The 9,469-nt window shown below is 40.6% G+C and overlaps 1 non-coding gene across 1 annotated transcript; it reads right to left on the bottom strand.

Annotated features, from left to right (window-relative positions):
• Nucleotides 1–899: 899 nt before the first annotated feature.
• Nucleotides 900–1,007, bottom strand: LOC130972141 (small nucleolar RNA R71). The gene has a single exon (XR_009083337.1). It is a non-coding gene; the product is annotated as a small nucleolar RNA R71 (small nucleolar RNA).
• Nucleotides 1,008–9,469: the final 8,462 nt, after the last annotated feature.

The raw sequence follows: 9,469 nt of genomic DNA, 5'->3' as shown, positions 1-9,469 counted from the left end.
ACCACATCTTTTTCAAAATAGTTTGCAATCAAATCTTTTTAATTTCTAATTTTAAAATCTTTTTTCAAAAATCACTTGATTTCTTTCCCACTTTGATTTTCGAAAATCAATTAATGTTTTTCAAAAATGTTTTCAAAATATTTTAATGAATTTTCGAAAAATCTCTTCCCTCCTTCCCACATCCTTCTATTTATGGAGTACCACTCCTTCTAAATGCACAATTCGAACCTTATCTAATTAAAGTTCGAATTCATCTTCTCCTTCTTCTTTCTATTTCTCTTTTCCTCTGACATTTCAAGGAATCTCTATACTGTGACATAGAGGATTCCACACTTTCTTGTTCTCTTCTCTTTCATATGAGCAGGAGCAGAGACAAAGGCATTCTTGTTGAGGTTGATCCTGAACCTGAAAGGACCTTGAAGAGAAAGCTAAGAGAAGCCAAAACACAACTCTCTTTAGAGCACCTGACCGAATTCTTCAAGGAAGAAGAACAAATGGCAGCCGAAAACAACAACAATGCCAACAATGCAAGGAAGGTGCTTGGTGACTTTACTGCACCTACTCCTGATTTCTATGGGAGAAGCATCTCTATCCCTGCCATTGGAGCAAACAACTTTGAGCTTAAGCCTCAATTAGTTTCTCTAATGCAACAGAATTGCAAGTTTCATGGACTTCCAATGGAAGATCCTCATTAGTTTTTAGCTGAGTTCTTGCAAATCTGTGACACAGTCAAGACTAATGGGGTTAACCCTGAGGTCTATAGACTGATGCTATTCCCTTTTGCTGTGAGAGACAGAGCTAGAATATGGTTGGACTCTCAACCTAAAGAAAGCCTGGACTCTTGGGAAAAGCTAGTCAATGCCTTCTTGGCAAAGTTCTTTCCACCACAAAGATGGAGTAAGCTTAGAGTGGAAGTCCAAACCTTCAGACAGAAGGATGGAGAATCCCTCTATGAAGCTTGGGAAAGATACAAACAATTGATCAGAAGATGTCCCTCAGACATGCTTTCTGAATGGAGCATCATAGGTATTTTCTATGATGGTCTCTCTGAACTATCCAAGATGTCTTTGGATAGCTCTGCTGGAGGATCTCTTCATCTGAAGAAGACGCCTGCAGAAGCTCAAGAATTGATTGAAATGGTTGCAAATAACCAATTCATGTACACTTCTGAAAGGAATCCTGTGAACAATGGGACTAGTCAGAAGAAAGGAGTTCTTGAAATTGACACTCTGAATGCCATTTTGGCTCAGAATAAAATATTGACTCAACAAGTCAATCTGATTTCTCAAAGTCTGTCTGGAATGCAAAATGCACCAAACAGTACTAAGGATGCTTCATCTGAGGAAGAAGCTTATGATCCTGAGAACCCTTCCATGGAAGAGGTGAATTCCCTAGGAGAACCCTATGGAAACACCTACAATTCTTCATGGAGAAATCACCCCAATTTCTCATGGAAGAATCAAGAGAGACCTCAACAAGGTTTCAATAATAATGGTGGAAGAAACAGGTTTAGCAATGGCAAGCCTTTTCCATCATCTTCTCAGCAACAGACAGAGAGTTCTAAGCAGAATACTTCTGACTTAGCAACAATGGTCTCTGATCTAATAAAGACCACTCAAAGTTTCATGAATGAAACAGGGTCCTCCATCAGAAATTTGGAAGGACAAGTGGGTCAGCTGAGCAAGAAAGTTACTGAACTCCCTCCTAGCACTCTCCCAAGTAATACAGAAGAAAATCCAAAAGGAGAGTGCAAAGCCATAGACATGGCCGAATATGGAGAGGAAAGAGAGGAGGAGGACGCCACTGAGGAAGACCTCAGTGGGCGTGTACCAATCTCCTCTGAGTTCCTCAATGAGGAACAATGGGAATCTGAGGCTCAAAATGAGACCATAGAGATTCCATTGGACTTACTTCTGCCATTCATGAGCTCTGATGAGTATTCTTCCTCTGAAGAGGATGAGTATGTCACTGAAGAGAAAGTTGCTAAATACCTTGGAGCAATCATGAAACTGAATGACAAGTTATTTGGAAATGAGACTTGGGAGGATGAACCACCCTTGCTCACCAAAGAACTGAATGACTTGTCTAGGCAGAAACTGCCTCAAAAGAGGCAAGATCCTGGGAAGTTTTCTATACCTTGTACCATAGGCACCATGACCTTCAAGAAGGCCTTGTGTGACTTGGGGTCAAGTGTAAACCTCATGCCCCTCTCTGTAATGGAGAAATTAGGGATCTTTGAGGTGCAAGCTGCAAAAATCTCACTAGAGATGGCAGACAACTCAAGAAAACAAGCCTATGGACTTATAGAGGATGTTCTGGTTAAGGTTGAAGACCATTACATTCCTACTGATTTCATAGTCCTAGAGACTGGGAAGTGCATGGATGAATCCATCATCCTTGGCAGACCCTTCCTAGCCACAGCAAAGGCTGTGATTGATGTTGATAGAGGAGAGTTGATCATTCAAGTGAATGAAGAATCCTTGGTGTTTAAGGCCCAAGGATATCCCTCTATCATCATGGAGAAGAAGCATGAAGAGCTTCTCTCAAAACAGAGCCAAGCAGAGCCCCCACAGTCAAACTCTAAGTTTGGTGTTGGGAGGCCACAACCAAACTCTAAGTTTGGTGTTGAACCCCCACATTCAAACTCTAAGTTTGGTGTTGGGAGGTCCCAACACGGTTCTGAACAGCCCTGAGGCTCCATGAGAGTCCTCTGTCAAGCTAATGACAGTAAAGAAGCGCTTGTTGGGAGGCAACCCAATGTTTTATAATTAATTATTTTCTTATTTTATCTTTTTTGTAGGTTGATGATCATAAGAAGTCACAAAAACAATGAAAAAAGCAAAAACAAAATGAAAAACAGGAAGAAAAACAGCACACCCTGGAGAAGAAGAAGCTGGCGTTCAAACGCCAGTAATGCTAGTTGTTGGGCGTTTAACGCCCAGTCTGGCACCATTCTGGGCGTTTAACGCCAAAAAGGGGCACCAGACTGGCGTTAAACGCCAGTAAAGGGTAAAAACCTGGCGTTAAACGCCAGGAATGGGCACCAGCCCGGCGTTTAACGCCAGAAAAAGCTCAAAACGTGGATTTTGATGCCATTTGGTGCAAGGATGCCTTTTCCTTGACACTACAGGATCTGTGGACCCCACAGGACCCTACCATCACTCTCTCTCTTCTTCCCCCATTCACCAATCACCTCAACACCTCTTCCCCAAAAACCCCTCACCTATCAAATCCCATCTTTCTCTTCACCACTCACATCCATCCTTCATAAAACCCCACCAACCTCACCCTTCAAATTCAAACCACTTTCCCTCCCAAGCCCACCCTCAAATGGCCGAACCCTCACCCCCCTCTCTCCTATAAATACCCTTCTCCAACCCTTCATTTTCACACAACCTAAACACCCTTTCTTACCCTTCTTGGCCGAATACACCACCATCTCCCTCTTCCTCATTTCTTCTTCTTCTACTCTCTTCTTTCTTCTTTTGCTCGAGGACGAGCAAACATTTTAAGTTTGGTGTGGTAAAAGCATTGCTTTTTCATAACCATTTATGGCATCCAAGGCCGGAGAAACCTCTAAAAAGAGGAAAGGGAAGGCAAAAGCTTCCACCTCCGAGTCATGGGAGATGGATAGATTCCTCCCAAGGGTGCATCAAGTCCACTTCTATGAAGTTGTGGCCTTGAAGAAGGTGATCCCCGAAGTCCCCTTTTCACTCAAAAAGGGTGAATATCCGGAGATCTGCCATGAGATCCGAAGAAGAGGTTGGAAAGTACTTACCAACCCCATTCAACAAGTCAGAATCTTGATGGTTCAAGAGTTCTATGCCAATGCATGGATCACCAAGAACCATGACCAAAGTGTGAACCCGGATCCAAAGAATTATCTTACTATGGTTCGGGGGAAATACTTGGATTTTAGTCCGGAAAGTGTGAGGGTGGCGTTCAACTTGCCTATGATGCAAGGAGATGAGCATCCTTACACTAGAAGGGTCAACTTTGATCAAAGGTTGGACCAAGTCCTCACAGTCATATGTGAAGAGGGCGCACAATGGAAGCAAGATTCAAGAGGAAAGCCGGTCCAATTGAGAAGGCATGACCTCAAACCCGTGGCTAGAGGATGGTTAGAGTTCATACAACGCTCAATCATTCCCACTAGCAACCGGTCCGAAGTTACCATAGACCGGGCCATCATGATTCATAGCATCATGATTGGAGAAGAAATAGAGGTTCATGAGGTTATAGCCCAAGAACTCTATAGGGTGGCGGACAAGACCTCCACCTTGGCAAGGTTAGCCTTTCCTCACCTCATTTGTCACCTCTGTTATTCAGTGGGAGTTGACATAGAGGGAGACATCACCATTGATGAGGACAAGCCCATCACTAAGAAAAGGATGGAGTACACAAGAGATCCCACTCATCATGAGATCCCTGAGATTCCTCAAGGGATGAATTTTCCTCCACAAGACTATTGGGGGCAACTAAACACCTCCCTAGGAGAGTTGAGTTCCAATATGGGACAACTAAGGGTGGAGCACCAAAAACACTCCATTCTCCTCCATGAAATTAGAGAAGAACAAAGAATCATGAGAGAGGAGCAACAAAGGCAAGGAAGAGACATTGAGGAGCTCAAGCACTCCATAGGACCTTCAAAAGCAAGGAAGAGCCGCCATCACTGAGGTGGACCCATTCCTTGATTTCCTTGTTCTTTATTCCTTTGTTTTTCGAATTTTGGTGCTTTATGTTATCCATGCTTGTGTCTTATGATCATTAGTGTCTTAGTGTCTATGCCTTAAAGTTATGAATGTCCTATGAATCCATCACCTTTCTTGAATAAAAATGTGCTTAATTGAAAAAGGAAGAATTGCATGAATTTTGAATTTTATAATAGTTTAATTATTTTGATGTGGTGGCAATATTTTTGTTCTCTGAATGTATGCTTAAACAGTGCATATGTATCTTGAATTTGTGGTTCATGAATGTTGGCTCTTGAAAGAATGATGAAAAAGGAGACATGTTATTGAGGATCTGAAAAATCAATAAAATGATTCTTGAAGCAAGAAAAAGCATTGCTATTCAAAAAAAAAAAAAAGAGAGAAAACGAAAAAAAAAATAATAAGAGTTGTGATCCAAGGCAAATAAGAGTGTGCTTAAGAACCCTGGACACCTCTAATTGGGGACTTTAGCAAAGCTAAGTCACAATCTGAAAAGGTTCACCCAATTATGTGTCTGTGGCATGTATGTATCCGGTGGTAATACTGGAAAGACAGAGTGCTTTGGGCCACAGCCAAGACTCAATAAATAGCTATGTTCAAGAATCATCATACTTCACTAGGAGAATCATTAAACTATCTGGATTCTAAGTTCCTAAAGAAGCCAACCATTCTGAATTTCAAAGGATAGATTGAGATGCCAAAACTGTCCAGAGGCAAAAAGTTAAAAGCCCCGCTCATCTAATTAATACTGATCCTCACAGATGTTTTTGGAATTCATTGCATATTCTCTTCCTTTTATCTTATTTGATTTTCAGTTGCTTGGGGACAAGCAACAATTTAAGTTTGGTGTTGTGATGAGCGGATGATTTGTATACTTTTTGGCATTGTTTTTAGTATGTTTTTGATATGATCTAGTTAGTTTTTAGTATATTTTTATTAGTTTTTAGTTAAAATTCACTTTTCTGGACTTTACTATGAGTTTGTGTGTTTTTCTGTGATTTCAGGTATTTTCTGGCTGAAATTGAGGGACCTGAGCAAAAATCTGATCCAGAGACTCAAAAGGACTGCAGATGCTGTTGGATTCTGACCTCCCTGCACTCGAAGTGGATTTTCTGGAGCTACAGAAGCCCAATTGGAGCGCTCTCAACGGCGCTGGAAAGTAGACATCCTGGGCTTTCCAGCAATATATGATAGTCCATACTTTGCCCAAGATTTGATGGCCCAAACCGGCGTTCAAAGTCACCTCAAGAAATCCCAGCGTTAAACGCTGGAACTGGCACCCAAATGGGAGTTAAACGCCCAAACTGGCACTAAAGCTGGCGTTTAACTCCAAGGAAAGTCTCTACACGAAATTTCTTCATTGCTCAGCCCAAACACACACCAAGTGGGCCCGGAAGTGGATTTTTATGTCATTTACTCATCTATGTACTAGTTTTCTATAAGTAGGACCTTTTACTATTGTATTAAGACATCTTGGTAGCTATCTTTGAGTTTTATGCTATCTTAGATCATTGGGAGGCTGGCCATTCGGCCATGCCTAGACCTTATGCTTATGTATTTTCAACGGTGGAGTTTCTACACACCATAGATTAAGGTGTGGAGCTCTGCTGTACCTCGAGTATTAATGCAATTACTATTGTTCTTCCATTCAATTCCGCTTGTTCTTTATCCAAGATATCACTTGTTCTTCAACATGATGAAGGTGATGATTGACGCCCATCATCATTCTCACCTATGAACAAGGTGACTGACAACCATTCTTGTTCTACAAGCATCTGAGGCTTAGTGAATATCTCTTGGATTCTTCGGAATCTTCGTGGTATAGGCAGGACCTGATGGCGGCATTCAAGAGAATCCGGAAGGTCTAAACCTTGTCTGTGGTATTCTGAGTAGGATTCAATGACTGAATGACTGTGACGTGCTTCAAACCTGTAACCTACTGGGCGTTAGTGACAGACGCAAAAGAGTTATTCTATTCCGGTAGGGGAGGGAACCAAACCGGTGATTGGCAGCACTGTGACAGAGTGTGTGCATTAGCTTTCACTGCGCGGATGGGAGGTAGCTGCTGACAACAGTGAAACCTTACACGAGCTTGCCATGGAAAGGAGTAAGAAGGATTGGATGAAGGCATTAGGAAAGCAGAGAGACGGAAGGGAAGGCATCTTCATACACTTGTCTGAAGCTCTTACACCAATGATATACATAAGTATCTCTATCCTTATCTTTTATGTTATTTTCGTTCATCACCATATACATCTGAGTTTGCCTGACTAAGATTTACAAGATGACCATAGCTTGCTTCAATACTAACAATCTCCGTGGGATCGACCCTTACTCACGTAAGGTTTATTACTTGGACGACCCAGTGCACTTGCTGGTTAGTTGTGCGAAGTTGTGTAATGCCATGGTATTGAGCCACCAAGTTCTTGGAGCCATTACCGGGGATTATTTGAGTTGTGAAAAAGTATTGTTCACAATTTCGCGCACCAGTTTCCCTACGAGATCAGTAGAGCAATTTTCAAATCCCTATTGGTGTCATACATAAAGTAAATTGCTTGTATTGGCCATAAAAAGAGGATGGAAGTTACATAGTTAGAACAGGATATCATGTGGATAAAATGGCAAGTCAAGAATTGAACCAAGAAAATTCATCAACAACTAAAGATAGAAGGAACCTATGGAAAGAAATATGAAAATGGATGACCCACCAAAAATCAGAAAGCTGCTATGGAGAGCAAGCCAGGATGTATTACCAATGGATCACAACCTATATACGAAGAAGATAATACAAAACCCAATTTGCCAAGTTTGATCTAAAGAAGTGGAAATAGTGGAACACACTTTCTTGCTATGAAATTGGGTAAGAGCTACATGGTTTGAGGCTGAATATCAGGGTATTCCAACTAAAGAGACAGTCACATCTTTTGGGAATTGGTTGTTGGAAAATATAAGAAAAATTAAAGTAGTAGGAGGTGAAGAACAAGAAAAGAGAATCAGCAATTTTGGATTCTTGATGTGAAAAATATGGAAGATTAGAAACGACAAACTATTTCAGCATCTAGAAATAAACCCAATGTGGACAATAAAGAAAGAAAATATTCTGAAAAATTTTTCTAGAAATCAAAAGAAAAACAAGCAGGAATGGTTAGGGAAAAAGAGAATAGAACAAACCTAGTAAAATAGAGACCACATCCAATTGGATGGCTGAAGGCAAATGTTGATGCAGCATTCAAGAAAGAAAAGGGTTCTAGTGCAATATCTGTGATAGTCAAGGATAACAGAGGAAGAATTATGTTAGGCTTCACAGAAAAAATTCAAGCAAATTCAAGCATCGCAGCAGAAGCAACAACCATTAGACAAGCTATAATCATAGTCAATAATCTCTAGATGGGAAAGACTCTAATAGAATCTGATAATTTGAAACTCATACAAGCAATTAAATCCAAGGGTTCAATAGGAAAAATTTTAGCAATTCTTCAAGACATTGATATGCTAATGGAGCAATTACCGGAAAAGGGGTTAACTTGGACTCCCATAAATAGGAATCTCTTCTCCCATGAAACAGCCAAGGCAGTAGAAGTAGGGATATTACACCATAACTGGAGCACTCAACCACTTATAGACATCCACAAAATCATCAGAAGTAAAATTCAATTTGATTAAAGTTTGAGGATCAACAAAGAATTAAGCTTTAATAAAAGAGGAACACAGTGCTATACAATTGAGGACCAAAATGGATTTAGAAAAATCAGAATCCTATTCGTCACTGTGAGAAACGGGAAGTAGTTTTGACATCACTACAACCAGTGTGAAGAATGTAAGAACCCGCGTTTTCACGTAAAACCGTTTTAATAAAATAATTTTAGTGCCCGGAATAGATTCAAAATTTAGAAGTTTTAATTTGAAAATAAAAATATGAAATTTGATTTCAGTGAATTTTTCTAAGTTGGAAAATGTACCTTTTCGAAAATTTTTTTGTAAAAATGCGTACTAGTGCTTAATCTAGCAGTACCGGCTCTAGACTGTCCAGTACCGCGTATTTTGGAAAATAATATTTATAAAATTGATTTGTTATTTTGAAAGGACAAAAATAATTTTAGAATCGAAAACCATACACTAATCTTAAAGGTTTTGGCCCAAAGTGGGCCAAACAGACCAAGAACGCTAACGGGTTAGACCGAGCCCAAATCGGACCCAAGGTCCAACATATATAAGCTCATTTAATGAGCTTTAAGCTTATTTTTCCAGCCCTAGGAGAGAGAGGGCCGCGGTTTTAGAGAGGAGAGGAAGAAGAGAGAGTGCACTTCCCACCTCCACCTTCCAGGAGCCATAACTTTTGATCCGGAGCTCCGATTGACGAGCCGTTTGTGGCCACGCGAAGCTCTCAACAAGCACTTCTTTTCTATTTAAAGAAATCGGGTAAGATCTCACATCTCCATCCCAGTTTTCTGCCCTAAGTTTCTGCACGTTTCAAGGTTGGAGTTTTGAGCAAGTTTTGTGGTTTTGCTTGTTTAGGTGATCTCTAGTAGCGGGTAATTGTTGGATTTTACCCCTACTCTCGTTGGATAAGGTAAGATTCCACTAAACCCTTGTGTTTAGTTATTTTATGTATCTTAGATTTTGATGTTGATATCGATATATGTGTTGTTAGTTTGAGCTTTGGTGTTTGTTGGAGTTGGTTGAGACTTTGGATCAAGCTTGGTGGCTTCATTTTGGTATTTGGTGCATTTGGGAATCGACCAAGGTATGGTTTCGGT

The sequence above is a fragment of the Arachis stenosperma genome, chromosome 3 (genome assembly GCF_014773155.1).
Source record: "Arachis stenosperma cultivar V10309 chromosome 3, arast.V10309.gnm1.PFL2, whole genome shotgun sequence".
Lineage (NCBI taxonomy): Eukaryota > Viridiplantae > Streptophyta > Magnoliopsida > Fabales > Fabaceae > Arachis > Arachis stenosperma.
The sequence above is the reverse complement of the archived record's forward strand: the minus strand, read 5'-3'. Positions and strand labels throughout refer to the sequence as shown.